A 17,129-nucleotide genomic window follows, 5' to 3' on the forward strand; every position below is an offset into this window, starting at 1 on the left:
CGTTAAAATTGACGGTACGCGTTTTCACACGCGCGACTTTATTTGAGGGACTTTAGACCCTTATTTCGAGGCAATTAAGAGTGAGTAATACTTATATGAACATAAGTACATTAGAGGTTTAGTGCACTAGTGAACCAAACGCGAGAGAAATCGAGCCCTAAACGTACCAAACGAGCCCTAATAAGGGTTGACTTTGGAGTGAATGTACACCACTCATTTAATCTTCTCTTGGAAGCTAACTTTGATCAAAATTTCACTCTCTCTTCTCTCACCAACAACCGGCCAGCCTTCCCTCTCTCTCACTCCCTTGCTTCACAAATTTCTTCAACAAATTAACCCCAAAACTTCAACCAATCTTCACCAAACTTGAAGACCATCTAGCAAACTACTTGGAGGTTGGATCTAGCTAACTAAAGGGCTGCATTTCACGGTTTCTTGGAGCCTCTTGAGGACTGAAAATTTCTGGTTTAGAGCACTAAGGAGGTATAACTTCATCCCACACCTTAAACTTGGATTATGATGGTAGAAATACATCTTTAAGCTATTGCATGTGTATGGATGGCTTGATATGGTTGGAAAATTTGAAAAGTGGGCTCTTTGAATTCCCACATTTGGGTTGTTGCTGATTAGAGGATTAATGTTGGATTTAATGGTAGTTTAGTGGTTAAAATGATGGATCTTTGGAGTATTATTGTTGGAAACTCAAAGTTGAGGTCATGGCAAGAAGTTTCCGAAGCTGCCCCTGTTTTGTTCGGCCATGATAAGGCCAATTTTTGGTGATTTATTGGCATGAACCTGATGTTTATATGTTATGTTATATGTGTAAAAATTTTCATTGGAAAACATTAACGTTTGGATGGGCAAATGAATTTATTCGTGAACTAGGCAAGCTGGAAAATTATTTTCGGATAACCCTGTCCAGCGGTAGCATTTTAACCATAACTTCGTCCTCCGACGTCGAAATTGAGTGCTGTTGGTGGCATTCGAAACTAGACATCCATACCTTTCCAACGGTATAAAATGCGTATTCTGATTCCTTGTGTAGGAGCCGAACCATTCGTTCCAAGATAGCTGTCCTGTCTCTCGGATCTGCTGGAATAGTTTGTAGAGGCAGCAACTTGAGGCTCAATTTCGAGCTGGTTGCTTGCCAAATTTCAGAACGTTTCCTTCTGTGAACTTTTAGTCCTATGAATTTATTTTCCAACTCCATAAACCATGCTCAATTCCGAGTTAAATTGACTGAGTTGTGACTAAAACAAGAGGACTGCCCTGTTTTGGAAAAACGTAATATTTGGACTGATTTGGGACAAAACTTGGGAGTGATCTTATTAATTGAAATTTTGATGCTAAACCATTACCAAAGGTATCATGGATGTATCTTAGACCTTTATTTCACCAATGAACCATGGTTGGATAGCTTTCTTGGTTAAACGATTTGAATTGGGAAATGAAAGTCAAAAGGCAGATTGCCTTAGAAATTTTCCAGAACTTTGGATGATTAGTTAACTACCTTCCCGAGGGTATTTTTCCCTGAAATTTGATAGAGAGATACCTTTCATATAGGAGTAAAATACTACCAATTTTGGTACCAATCCAAGTTCGTTTCGATACCTAATTAAATTTCTAGTGTTGGAGGTTCAAATCTGGAATTCTTCTCCAGTCTTGAATTTCCCCAACTTTGAGCTACCGTATCTCGGTACTCGAAACTCCGATTCTTGATCCGCTTGTTTTTCTATACACCTCACTTGCAAATCTAATTGAGTTACAAATTTCAGAGGCCGGTTTGCAACGTGTAAATCGTACCGAATTTCCAAAGTTGGCCGAAATCCAACTTAATTCTGCTTTGTAAACTGAGTCTGTACCTTCAAGCTCATTTTTGAGCACTTTCCACTTCGATTCATGGAAAAGTGTCTTCTAGGAACTTATAGTACTCTCTAAAAGGTTTCCAACGGTATAAAGTTTTCCAATTCTTGACTTGTGCCGAGTGAGTTACGATTTTTCAAAGATTTATAATAAAACTGAAAATTTTCCAATTTCAAGGAAATAGAGTTTTTCAAGAACTCTTTATTCTTTTGATATTATCTAAACGTTTTATCCTCGATTTCCTAGATAAAGACTTAAATACTTTTGAATATTATCAAACGCCACTCGAACCTCGATTTTCGAGTAATTGAGGTTCATTTTCACGGAATTCCCTCGATTAATGCTAGTGAACGAGTTATTCCTCGATATTTGAGATGTGAATGATAAATTCACTATTATTTTCTCAGGCACACACGAGGATCTTCCAGAGGATTCCCCGGTGGACGCTTGAACTTCCCTTGACCTTACTCACACCTAATATTTGGTGAGTGTCAGGTGTATGTAAACTTGTTACATGTTTAATTGCTATTAATAATTTGGAAATCTTGAAAGTGGAGTCGAGTGTGTATTTTACCACACTCGCTCTCATTAGAAATGAAATTTTAGTGATTGAAATGCATTGAATGAATGATTGAAATGTATTGAATGAATGAAATGTATTGGTATGCTAGCTGCATACGTCGTTGGAGTGAATCTCCTCGACACACAAGTACACATGAGGGACGCCCAAATCTCATTGGCCGACCTTGGACTCGAGCCGGCATGGGCTTGGTCGGGAACCTTGGCGAACCATGAGATATATAAGTTTGACCTAATGAGAGGTCTTGCTTGGCATACTCGAATAGTATCGCCACAAACTAATGACAGGCGGGCCCGAAACAGGGGTATGTAAGGTGAAAGGGGACAGGTTAAGTGGAATTCTACGGACTAAACCTACCCGATTGACGGAGTGTCAATTCGTGGAGGTTATTGCTCGTGCATGTGGAACTCAGCTCCTGAGAGCTACTATATCCTTGAATTGTTTCTGTTTACTTTTCCGTTCGAATTATTAATTATTGCGGTATTATTGCTTGACTTGTAATTGAGATTGTTATTTGAGCTATATGCCTGCATGTGTGTTCTTGGCTTCACGAGCGTTTTGCTCACCCTGTAGATTTGTTTTCCTTAACAGGACCGAATCTCGGAGAAGTATGGAGAAACCCTTCGTTGTACTTTTGTTTAAGATTCCTACTATATTTTGGCTAGGCCCTGGTTTGGGTTGTACTTTTGGGAATTGAAGTGTAAAAATTTGGGCCCTGACGTATATTTTGAATTTAAGTCGTATTATGATTACCGATGTAATGGTTACATGTTAAGTGACTTGTTAAACTTGAACGCTTCCGCATTATTTGTATTCATGTTGCTCTCTTCGAAATGTTTAGTTCGGTTTTAAATTGAATGGAATTGCTTGAGTCTTGGCGAGAGCTGGGCAGGCGTCCGCGGATACCCTTTGGTCCGCCTTAGGGAGATGTGGGGCGTCACAGTTGGTATCAGAGCACTAGGTTAGAGGTCTATATGGGAGACATATTAGATACTCTACCTTAAGACTCGATATGGGATGACTTAATCATACCCTAAGTGATACTTGAGGCGAGCTAGCAACTAAGTTAGTCCTACCTCAAGTGACAATTGGGATGAACCAACGATTAAGTTAGGCATGTATTGCAGGATATTGGAACTAGGTAGTGATTTAAGTTTCTAACCTAAAAAGTATTATTATTTTGCAGGGATGGCTGATGGAAATGGAGCCCCGACAGCTAACGGGAATGGCCATGCGAATGATCATTATGAGCCTCTTAGGACTATCTTCTACCGAGCTCTAGCGGGAGGATCTCAAGTACGCTACTCACCGTATGATAGATACCCTCGATGTTCGTGTAGGTTGACTTTCGCCTACCCGAACCATATAGTGCTTGCTCTGGACGACGAGCGTCGTCAGTTGGTGGATGCTAACCGCGATCTACAGGCTGAGGTAGACGAGTTTAGGCAGATGGTTGGCGCTCAGGGTGAGCGGATTGCCGAGCTCGAGGAGGTGATTGAGGGTGAGGTAGCCACATCTGCAGTGGTTAATGAGGAGTTTCGGGATACTAGGGCTCGACTTACTAGGCTAGGACGGGATGTCCGTAACCGGGCTTTCGAGATCCTGGCTGATACTACTAGATTGGTTGAGGATGCTACTGAGGTGATTCCTGATGCTGAGGAGGAGGATCCCGAGGAGGAGGTTCCTCCTGATATCCCTGCTGTGGACTAGGACCTTAGTAGTTGACCCCTTTTGACTTTTGACTGATACAGTTAGGACTAGTTAGGGTGACGCGAGTGCTGAGGCTATTGTATTTTGCATGCTTGTGTGGCCTACTTTTGGGCACTTGTTCTTACTTTAGTCTTCTGTGGCTAAAAGTATACTTCTAGGCACCTGTGTGCTATATTTTTGTGAACTGTCCCTAACTTGCTGATTGTATGAACTTGATATGTTAATGAATGTAAATTATTGTTAATTTCAATATTTTCTTGATCGGCTCCTGCTCTTTACTTTGCACCGCATAATTCATTTATTTATTTCTTGCAATAGGCACGCCTAAGTTATGGAAGGGCTAAGAAGGGGTCGAGGCCGTGGTCGAGGCCGTGGGCGGGGGACTAGACCTGCCCAACCTCAGGGGAATGACCAGGGATCGGCAATTGGGCCGACCCAGGGTCAGGAAAATATAGAGGGTAATCAAGTGGCTACTGCCATTAATAGGATGACGGATATCCTAGAGCGTTTAGCTGATAGACAAGGACCTGGACCATTTAACCAGCCTGGGGGTCAGGAAAGAGGAGAGGATAGAGCCATAGAGAGATTCTTAAAATTTAACCCGCCTAAGTTCCTTGGCGAGCCTGATCCTGAGGTCGCGCAGAATTGGTTAGAAAGAATGACCAACATATTCGCTGCTTTAGATTACACTGAGGATAGGCGAGTGAACTTTGCTGCTTTCCAATTTGATGGAGTAGCCCGTGCTTGGTGGGATCTGATAAAAGGAAAATGGGAAAGGGCTCAAACCCCTTAGACTTGGGAGAATTTCACAAGGGAGTTTAATGAAAAGTTTCTTCCGCCCTTGATCCAAGAGAAGAGGGAGGATGAATTTATTAAGTTGAAACAAGGAACCCTTACTGTAGCAGAGTATGAAGGAAAGTTCACTAAACTTTCCAAATACGCTCCCGAGTTAGTAGCCAATGAACGGAGGAGGATTAGAAGGTTTGTACAGGGACTTAATGTGGAACTTCAGGAGGGCCTGGCTGCAGCCCAAATCTCTACCTTTACTGAGGCTTTAGAGAAAGCGCAAAGGGTTGAGAATGCAAGATCTCAAGTGAGGGATTTCCACAACAGAAAAAGGAATTTTCCTAGTCGCACTTCTGGGCAGACCAGTAAGTATGTACACCCTTCTAAAATGGGAAGAGGGGAAGGAGGAACGAGAACTTTTGGAGCTTCTAGGGGAGCTCTATCTAGAGGAGGTCGTAGCGGGACGACTCAAGTTAGGAGGGCACCTTCTGTTGGATCGACTGTGACCCCTCAAGTTACATGTGGGTATTGTGGTAAACCCAACCATTCTGAGAACGATTGCTGGAGAAAGTTGGGGAAATGTTTATTTTGTGGAAGTACGGAACATCAAGTCGCCAATTGTCCAAAATCACCAAAGACAGGGGGGAATGTTCAAAGGCCAGAAAAGTCAACTTCTAAGCAGACCAGTGCCGGAGGGAGCCGACCGAAAGTACCGGCCAGGGTTTATGCACTGGATTATCAACAAGTTCCTGAGGCAACTGAGGTGGTGGAAGGTACAATCCCAATCTTTCATCGTTTAGCTAGGGTTTTAATTGATCCGGGTGCAACTCATTCCTTTGTAAACCCTAACTTCATGAATGGAATAGACTTGAAGCCAATTAAGTTACCATATGACTTGGAGGTTAAGACACCTACTGGAGACAAAAGCTTAATTGCTAATCTGGAGTACAAGAATAGTGAAATCTATGTAGGGGAACGAAAATTATGGGCCGATTTGATCGGTTTGACGATTAAAGGATATGATGTGATCTTAGGGATGGATTGGTTAGCCCGTTATAATGCTCAGTTAAACTGTAGGACAAAAATTGTAGAATTACATATTCCAGGTGAAGCAACCCTGAAATTGGATGTAAGGGGTAGATTAGTTTCGTCTGCACTTATTTCAGGAATTCGGGCTAGAAAATTATTAAGTAAAGGAGCTCAAGGGTATTTGGCTTTTCTTATTAACACTCCTAGTGATAAGGTGAATTTGTAAGACACACCAGTAGTAAAGGATTTTTCAGATGTTTTTCCTGAAGAATTGGAGTCTCTACCCCCGGAACGGGAAATAGCTTTTAAAATTGATGTAGCTCCGGGAACAGCACCTATCTCAAGGACACCATATAGGATGGCTCCAGCTGAATTGAAGGAGTTGAAGCTACCATTACAGGATTTGTTGGAACGGGGTTTTATACGAGAGAGTGATTCCCCGTGGGGAGCCCCAGTTTTGTTTTTAAAGAAGAAAGATGGGAGTTTGAGGTTATGTATAGATTATCGAGGCTTAAATGATGTTACGATTAAGAATAAATACCCACTACCCCACATTGATGAACTGTTTAACCAACTGCAAGGGGCGGTAGTGTTTTCAAAGTTGGATCTAAGGCAGGGTTACTATCAATTGAGGATTTTGGAGAAGGACATACCTAAGACTACTTTTAACTCGAGGTATGGGCACTTCGAGTTTGCAGTGATGCCTTTTGGGTTAACCAATGCACCTGCCGCTTTTATGGATTTAATGCATAGAGTTTTTAAGCCTTACTTGGATCAATTTGTGGTGATCTTCATTGATGATATTTTGGTGTATTCTAAGAATATGAAAGATCATGAGAAGCATTTGAGAATTGTTTTACAAATCTTGAGGGAACATCGCTATATGCTAAGTTTAGCAAGTGTGAATTCTGGCTAAAAGAGGTGACTTTCTTAGGGCATATAATTTCTGAGAATGGGATTAAAGTGGATCCAGCCAAAGTTGAAGCTGTTTCGAAATGGAAACGACCGGAAAACCCAACGGAAGTTCGGAGTTTTATAGGATTGGCAGGGTATTACCGGAGATTCATCCAGAATTTTTCGAAAATTGCTGGGCCTATGACTGAGTTGACCAAGAAAAATGGAAAATTTATATGGAGTCCTAAGTGTGAAGGAAGTTTTCAGGAGTTGAAAAGACGATTGACTAGAGCGCCTGTTCTAGCTCTACCTAATGGACAGGATAGTTTTGTGGTTTACACAGATGCTTCTAAGGAAGGTTTGGGATGTGTTTTGATGCAAAATGATAAAGTGATAGCGTATGCCTCTAGAAAATTGAAACCGCATGAGGGAAATTATCCGACCCATGATTTGGAGTTAGCGGCTGTGGTCTTTGCTTTGAAGAAATGGAGACACTATTTGTACGGAGTAACATTTGAGGTTTTTACAGATCACAAAAGCCTTAAGTACTTATTTTCTCAGAAGGAGCTGAATTTGAGGCAACGTAGATGGATGGAATTTCTGGAAGATTATGATTGTACGATTAAGTACCATCCAGGGAAGGCCAATGTAGTGGCCGATGCTTTGAGCCGTCAGGTGCAAATGGCTGGATTGATGATTAAGGAATTTGAATTGTTGGAAGAAGTTAGTCAGTGGAATCCTCGATTGGAACCGAGGAAAGTAATTCTGGGGAAACATTGTATTGAATTCTCCTTTGATGGAACGTATCAAGGAATCTCAAGGAAAGGACACTGAAGTACAGAAATGGTTGGAAAAGGTTAAAAAGGGGGACAAATCGGATTTTAACTTGGGACCGAACGGTATATTGAAATTTCGGAATCGGGTAGTTGTGCCATAGGATGAAGGGCTCAGAAAAAAATTTTTGAAGAGGCACACCGATCAAAGTTTACAGTACATCCAGGAGGGAATAAAATGTACCAACACTTGAAAAGTCTATATTGGTGGGAAAATATGAAGAAGGAAATTGCCCAATTTGTTCAGACATGCTTGGTTTGTCAACAGGTTAAAGCCGAACATCAGAAACCATCAGGACTTTTGCAACCTCTAGAAATACCTGAGTGGAAATGAGAGAATATCACTATGGATTTTGTATCGGGGTTACCTAGGACACAGAAAGGCCACGATGCGATTTGGGTAATCGTAGATAGATTGACCAAATCAGCTCATTTTCTGCCGATTAATATGAAATATCCATTGGAGAAGTTGGCCAGGTTGTATTTGGATGAGATCATTAGGTTGCATGGAATACCTGTCAGTATCATATCGGATAGAGATCCAAGATTTGTTTCGAGGTTCTGGCAAAAGATGCAGGAAGTATTAGGGACTAAATTGAACTTTAGTACCACTTACCATCCCCAGACGGATGGACAGTCGGAGAGGACAATTCAAACTCTTGAGGACATGTTACGGACTTGTGTACTGGATTTTGGAGAGAGTTGGAGTAAGTTTTTGACGTTAGTGGAATTTGCCTACAATAATAGTTTCCACTCTTCTATTCAGATGGCCCCGTATGAGGCACTTTATGGTCGGAGATGTAGGCCTCCAATTTGTTGGGATGAAGTAGGTGAATGAAAAATTTTAGACCCGACTACCGTGTCTTGGATTGAGGAGGCTAATGAAAAGGTAAAATTGGTACGGCAAAGGATTCAAACCGCTCAGAGTAGACAAAAAAGTTATGCCGACAATCGGAGAAAGGATTTGGAATTCACTGTTGGAGATATGGTATTTCTCAAGATTACGCCTTTAAAAGCAAGCTTGATGTCCGGAAAAGGGAAGAAACTACAACCAAGGTTTGTAGGGCCTTATAAGATTATTCAACGAGTTGGGAATGTAGCCTATAAGCTGGAATTACCGCCGAGCTTATCTCGAATTCATAACGTGTTCCACGTGTCCATGCTTAAGAAGTATCATCCAGACCCTTCTCATGTTTTACAACCGGAGAGTGTTGAGATCGATGAAACCCTGACCTATGAGGAGAGACCGGTAAAACTTCTGGATCGAAAGGTGAAGGAATTGAGGAACAAGCAGATACCACTAGTGAAAGTTCTATGGAAGAACCATGGAGTAGAGGAGGCAACATGGGAAGTTGAAGAGACAATCAGAGCGAAGTATCCAGACTTGTTCATCAACCAAGGTAAATTTCGAGGACGAAATTTTCTTAAGGGGGAGAGGATGTGAGGACTCGTAAAAACTATTATTTTTAAGCCTAATTTATGGCTTAATAAATTATTTAATTGGATTTTTACCCCGAGGAATATTTTCTAGTCTTATTAGACCTAAATACATAGTAATATAATTTCGTTATATTTTTAAAGTGACTCGTTTCAAAAATTAATTTCCTGGAGCGCGCTTAGTAAAAATAGTGAATAGTGCTCGGAGAATTTACTGCGTGGGAGCACAATAAGCTTGGAATATTGGAGACTTGTACTATGGTCCTAAAATAGGTAATCTTATGAATAAATACTCAAGTGATAGTTAGTAGTGCAATCGTTATAAGAATTTATCGGAAGTTTCGCGTTATAGCGTTAAAATTGACGGTACGCGTTTTCACACGCGCGACTTTATTTGAGGGACTTTAGACCCTTATTTCGAGGCAATTAAGAGTGAGTAATACTTATATGAACATAAGTACATTAGAGGTTTAGTGCACTAGTGAACCAAACGCGAGAGAAATCGAGCCCTAAACGTACCAAACGAGCCCTAATAAGGGTTGACTTTGGAGTGAATGTACACCACTCATTTAATCTTCTCTTGGAAGCTAACTTTGATCAAAATTTCACTCTCTCTTCTCTCACCAACAGCCGGCCAGCCTTCCCTCTCTCTCACTCCCTTGCTTCACAAATTTCTTCAACAAATTAACCCCAAAACTTCAACCAATCTTCACCAAACTTGAAGACCATCTAGCAAACTACTTGGAGGTTGGATCTAGCTAACTAAAGGGCTGCATTTCACGGTTTCTTGGAGCCTCTTGAGGACTGAAAATTTCTGGTTTAGAGCACTAAGGAGGTATAACTTCATCCTACACCTTAAACTTGGATTATGATGGTAGAAATACATCTTTAAGCTATTGCATGTGTATGGATGGCTTGATATGGTTGGAAAATTTGAAAAGTGGGCTCTTTGAATTCCCACATTTGGGTTGTTACTGATTAGAGGATTAATGTTGGATTTAATGGTATTTTAGTGGTTAAAATGATGGATCTTTGGAGTATTATTGTTGGAAACTCAAAGTTGAGGTCATGGCAAGAAGTTTCCGAAACTGCCCCTGTTTTGTTCGGCCATGATAAGGCCAATTTTTAGTGATTTATTGGCATGAACCTGATGTTTATATGTTATGTTATATGTGTAAAAATTTTCATTGGAAAACATTAACGTTTGGATGGGCAAATGAATTTATTCGTGAACTAGGCAAGCTGGAAAATTATTTTCGGATAACCCTGTCCAGCGGTAGCATTTTGACCATAACTTCGTCCTCCGACATCGAAATTGAGTGCCGTTGGTGGCATTTGAAACTAGATATCCATACCTTTCTAACGGTATAAAATACGTATTCTGATTCCTTGTGTAGGAGCCGAACCATTCGTTCCAAGATAGCTGTCCTGTCTCTCGGATCTGCTGGAATGGTTTGTAGAGGCAGCAAATTGAGGCTCAATTTCGAGCTGGTTGCTTGCCAAATTTCAGAACGTTTCCTTCTGTGAAATTTTAGTCCTATGAATTTATTTTCCAACGCCATAAACCATGCTCAATTCCGAGTTAAATTGACTGAGTTGTGACTAAAACAAGAGGACTGCCCTGTTTTGGAAAAACGTAATATTTGGACTGATTTGGGACAAAACTTGGGAGTGATCTTATTAATTGAAATTTTGATGCTAAACCATTACCAAAGGTATCATGGATGTATCTTAGACCTTTATTTCACCAATGAACCATGGTTGGATAGCTTTCTTGGTTAAACGATTTGAATTGGGAAATGAAAGTCAAAAGGCAGATTGCCTTAGAAATTTTCCAGAACTTTGGATGATTAGTTAACTACCTTCCCGAGGGTATTTTTCCCTGAAATTTGATAGAGAGATACCTTTCATATAGGAGTAAAATACTACCAATTTTGGTACCAATCCAAGTTCGTTTCGATACCTAATTAAATTTCTAGTGTTGGAGGTTCAAATCTGGAATTCTTCTCCAGTCTTGAATTTCCCCAACTTTGAGCTACCGTATCTCGGTACTCGAAACTCCGATTCTTGATCCGCTTGTTTTTCTATACACCTCACTTGCAAATCTAATTGAGTTACAAATTTCAGAGGCCGGTTTGCAACGTGTAAATCGTACCGAATTTCCAAAGTTGGCCGAAATCCAACTTAATTCTGCTTTGTAAACTGAGTCTGTACCTTCAAGCTCATTTTTGAGCACTTTCCACTTCGATTCATGGAAAAGTGTCTTCTAGGAACTTATAGTACTCTCTAAAAGGTTTCCAACGGTATAAAGTTTTCCAATTCTTGACTTGTGCCGAGTGAGTTACGATTTTTCAAAGATTTATAATAAAACTGAAAATTTTCCAATTTCAAGGAAATAGAGTTTTTCAAGAACTCTTTATTCTTTTGATATTATCTAAACGTTTTATCCTCGATTTCCTAGATAAAGACTTAAATACTTTTGAATATTATCAAACGCCACTCGAACCTCGATTTTCGAGTAATTGAGGTTCATTTTCACGGAATTCCCTCGATTAATGCTAGTGAACGAGTTATTCCTCGATATTTGAGATGTGAATGATAAATTCACTATTATTTTCTCAGGCACACACGAGGATCTTCCAGAGGATTCCCCGGTGGACGCTTGAACTTCCCTTGACCTTACTCACACCTAATATTTGGTGAGTGTCAGGTGTATGTAAACTTGTTACATGTTTAATTGCTATTAATAATTTGGAAATCTTGAAAGTGGAGTCGAGTGTGTATTTTACCACACTCGCTCTCATTAGAAATGAAATTTTAGTGATTGAAATGCATTGAATGAATGATTGAAATGTATTGAATGAATGAAATGTATTGGTATGCTAGCTGCATACGTCGTTGGAGTGAATCTCCTCGACACACAAGTACACATGAGGGACGCCCAAATCTCATTGGCCGACCTTGGACTCGAGCCGGCATGGGCTTGGTCGGGAACCTTGGCGAACCATGAGATATATAAGTTTGACCTAATGAGAGGTCTTGCTTGGCATACTCGAATAGTATCGCCACAAACTAATGACAGGCGGGCCCGAAACAGGGGTATGTAAGGTGAAAGGGGACAGGTTAAGTGGAATTCTACGGACTAAACCTACCCGATTGACGGAGTGTCAATTCGTGGAGGTTATTGCTCGTGCATGTGGAACTCAGCTCCTGAGAGCTACTATATCCTTGAATTGTTTCTGTTTACTTTTCCGTTCGAATTATTAATTATTGCGGTATTATTGCTTGACTTGTAATTGAGATTGTTATTTGAGCTATATGCCTGCATGTGTGTTCTTGGCTTCACGAGCGTTTTGCTCACCCTGTAGATTTGTTTTCCTTAACAGGACCGAATCTCGGAGAAGTATGGAGAAACCCTTCGTTGTACTTTTGTTTAAGATTCCTACTATATTTTGGCTAGGCCCTGGTTTGGGTTGTACTTTTGGGAATTGAAGTGTAAAAATTTGGGCCCTGACGTATATTTTGAATTTAAGTCGTATTATGATTACCGATGTAATGGTTACATGTTAAGTGACTTGTTAAACTTGAACGCTTCCGCATTATTTGTATTCATGTTGCTCTCTTCGAAATGTTTAGTTCGGTTTTAAATTGAATGGAATTGCTTGAGTCCTGGCGAGAGCTGGGCAGACGTCCGCGGATACCCTTTGGTCCGCCTTAGGGAGATGTGGGGCGTCACAAATTAAGTTACCATATGATCTAGAGGTTAAAACGCCTACTGGGGATCAAAGTCTAATTGCTAATTTGGTGTATCAAGGTTGTGAAGTCTGGATTGGGGAACGAAAATTATCGGCTGATTTGATGGGATTGATGATTAAGGGATACGATGTAATCTTAGGAATGGATTGGTTGGCCCGTTATAATGCTCAGCTAAACTGTAGGACGAAGGTTGTGGAGTTGCGTATTCCAGGAGAAGCAACCCTGAAACTGGATGTAAAGGGTAAATTAGCTTCGTCTGCACTTATTTCAGGAATTCGGGCTAGAAAGTTGTTAAGTAAAGGAGCTCAAGGATATTTGGATTTTCTTATTAACACCCCTAGTGATAAGGTGAAATTGGAGGACATGCCTGTAGTGAAAGACTTTCCTGATGTTTTTCCTGAAGAATTGGAGTCCCTACCCCCGGAACGGGAAATAGCCTTTAAGATCGATGTAACTCCGGGAGTAACCCCTATTTCTAGGACGCCATATCGAATGGCTCCAGCGGAATTAAAGGAGTTGAAATTGCAACTGCAAGATTTGCTAGAAAGGGATTTTATTAAAGAGAGTGATTCTCCGTGGGGAGCCCCAGTTTTGTTTGTTAAGAAAAAAGACGGGAGTTTGAGGTTATGTATAGACTATAGAGGTTTAAATAATGTTACAACTAAGAATAAATACCCACTGCCCCACATTGATGAGTTGTTTGACCAATTACAAGAGGCTGTAGTATTTTCTAAGTTAGATTTGAGACAGGGTTATTATCAGTTGAGAATTTTGGAGAAGGATATACCCAAGACTGCTTTTAACTAGAGATATGGGCATTTTGAATTTGCCGTGATGCCATTTGGGTTAACGAATGCTCCTGCTGCTTTTATGGATTTAATGCATAGGGTCTTTAAACCTTATCTAGACCAATTTGTGGTGGTTTTTATTGATGACATATTGGTGTATTCTAAGAATGTGCAAGACCATGAGAAGCACTTGAGGGTTGTTTTGCAGACCTTAAGAGAGTACCAATTGTATGCTAAGTTTAGCAAGTGTGAGTTTTGGTTAAAAGAAGTGACTTTCTTGGGACACATAATTTCTAAGGATGGGATTAAATTGGATCCAGCTAAAGTTGAAGCCGTTTCAAAATGGAAACGACCGGAAAATCATACCGAGGTTCGGAGTTTTATTGGATTAGCAGGGTATTACCGGAGATTCATTCAGGATTTTTCGAAAATTGCTGGACCCATGACTGAATTGACCAATAAAAATGGGAAGTTTATATGGAGTCCTAAGTGTGAGGAAAGTTTTCAGGAATTGAAAAGACGGTTAACAAGGGCACCTGTGTTGGCTTTGCCAAACGGAAAAGATAGTTTTGTGGTTTACACAGATGCTTCTAAGGAAGGACTGGGATGTGTTTTAATGCAAGATGGCAAAGTAATAGCATATGCCTCTAGGAAATTGAAACCACATGAAGGGAATTACCCGACTCATGATTTGGAGTTAGCGGCTGTGGTCTTTGCTTTGAAGAAATGGAGACATTATTTGTATGGAGTAACATTTGAGGTTTTTACAGACCACAAAAGCCTTAAGTACTTGTTTTCTCAAAAGGAGTTGAATTTGAGGCAACGTAGATGGATGAAATTTTTGGAGGACTATGATTGTACTATCAAGTACCATCCAGGGAAAGCTAATGTAGTGGCCGATGCCTTGAGTCGTCAAGTACAAATGGTTGGATTGATGATTAAGGAGTTTCAATTATTGGAAGAAGTGAGTTACTGGAATCCTCGATTGGAACCAATGAAGGTAATTTTGGGGAATATTATAGTAACTTCCACTCTATTGGAACGCATTAAGGAATTTCAAGAAAAGGACATGGAAGTGCAAAAATGGGTGGAAAAGGGTAAAATGGAAGACAAGACAGATTTTAATTTGGGGTCAGATGGAATATTGAGGTTTCGGAATCGGGTAGTTGTGCCAAGGGATGAAGGGCTTAGAAAGGAAATCTTAGAAGAGGCACACCGATCAAAGTTTACGGTACATCCAGGAGGGAATAAAATGTACCAAGACTTAAAGAGTCTGTATTGGTGGGAAAACATGAAGAAGGAAATTGCCCAATTTGTCCAAACCTGCTTAATTTGTCAACAGGTTAAAGCCGAACATCAGAAACCGTCAGGACTTTTGCAACCCCTAGAAATACCTGAGTGGAAATGGGAGAATATCACTATGGATTTTGTATCGGGATTACCAAGAACACAGAAAGGCCATGATGCGATTTGGGTAATAGTGGATAGATTGACCAAATCGGCCCATTTTCTGCCGATTAACATGAAGTACCCGTTGGAAAAGTTGGTCAAATTGTATTTGGATGAGATCATTAGGTTGCATGGCATACCTGTGAGTATTGTGTCCGACAGGGATCCGAGATTTGTTTCGAGATTTTGGCAAAAGATGCAGGAAGTATTGGGGACTAAATTGAACTTTAGTACCACTTATCATCCCCAGACTGACGGACAGTCGGAAAGGACAATACAAACACTTGAAGACATGTTAAGGACTTGTGTTCTGGATTTTGGAGAAAATTGGAGTAAGTTTTTGACTTTAGTGGAATTTGCCTACAATAATAGTTTCCACTCTTCTATTCAGATGGCCCTGTATGAGGCAATTTATGGTCGGAAATGTAGGTCTCCAATTTGTTGGGACGAAATAGGTGAACGGAAAATCCTAGATCCGACCACAGTATCTTGGATTGAGGAAGCTAATGAAAAGGTAAAGTTGGTACGACAAAGAATTCAGGTTGCCCAGAGCCGCCAAAAGAGTTATGCTGATAATCGGAGAAAAGAATTGGAGTTTAATGTTGGAGATTTGGTATTTCTCAAGATTACACCTCTGAAAGCAAGGTTGAAGTCCGGGAAAGGAAAGAAGTTACAACCAAGATTTGTAGGGCCTTATAAGATTATCCAACGTGTGGGGAGTGTAGCCTATAGGTTGGAATTACCGCCGAGCTTATCTCGAATCCATAATGTGTTTCATCTATCTATACTTAAGAAATATCATCCGGACCCTTCTCACGTCTTACAACCCGAAAATGTTCATATTGATGAGACCTTAACCTATGAGGAAAAACCGATTAAGCTTCTGGATAGGAAGGTAAAGGAATTGAGGAATAAACAGATACCATTAGTGAAGGTCCTCTGGAAGAACCATGGGTTGGAGGAAGCAACTTGGGAGGTCGAAGAAGCAATTCGAGAAAAGTATCCAGACCTGTTTGTCAATCAAGGTAAATTTCGAGGACGAAATTTCTTAAGGGGGAGAGGATGTGAGGACTCGAAAATTTTTATTATTTTAAAATCCCTAATTTTGGCTCAATTAATTATTTATTTGGATTTTTGCCACGAATAATATTTTCTAACCTTTTCAGACCTAAGTACATGGTTTTATAGTTTCGTTATATTTCTAAAGTGTTTCATTTTAAAAATAAATAAAATAAAAATATAGATAAATAAACAAATATTTTCTTATAAGCTTGTTTAGCGAAAAAGTGAAAACGTGTCTAAACACTTTAGCCAATTGGGAGTACAATAAGCTCAAAAATTTGAAAACTATACAATGGTCCTAAAATAGACAATTTTAGGTTTAAACACACAAGTAATAGCTAGTGGTACGATCGTTATAAGAATTTCTCAAAGGTTTTAATTTTATTGCGCCTAAATTAGAAATACGTGTTTTCACGTGCGCGCTTAATTGAGGGACTTTGGACCATTATTTTGGGACAATTAAGAATGAATAATATTTATATGAATGTAAGTGCCCTAGAAGTTTAGTGCACTAGTGCAACAAACGTAAGAGAAATCGAACACAAAACGCGCGCGTAGGGCACTAGTTGTAATTGATTTGACGTATTTAAAATATTAGACGTCAAGCGTCTTTTGTACGCAAAGGAAACCAGAACCGCATCTCATTTCTTCTAGCTGCAATGGACGGATAGCTTCAGCCGTAACAGCTTCACCATTCCTTCTACAAATTCACCAAATCACTACCAAAACCTCCATAGATTCAACCAAAACTTCACATATACTTAACTCTACACTTGGACAACACTTTAAGCTGAAAAAGGGAGGAGCTTCACGGTTTTCTTCAGGCTTCAAAGGGACCGAAATTTTCTGATTTGAACAACCATCAAAGTAGGTAATGATCAACTACCTTAAACTTGTCTTATGGAGGTTGATTTATGCATTTGAGCTGAAATCTTCACTTTA

The sequence above is a fragment of the Coffea eugenioides genome, chromosome 8, assembly GCF_003713205.1.
Source record: "Coffea eugenioides isolate CCC68of chromosome 8, Ceug_1.0, whole genome shotgun sequence".
Taxonomy (NCBI): Eukaryota; Viridiplantae; Streptophyta; class Magnoliopsida; order Gentianales; family Rubiaceae; genus Coffea; species Coffea eugenioides.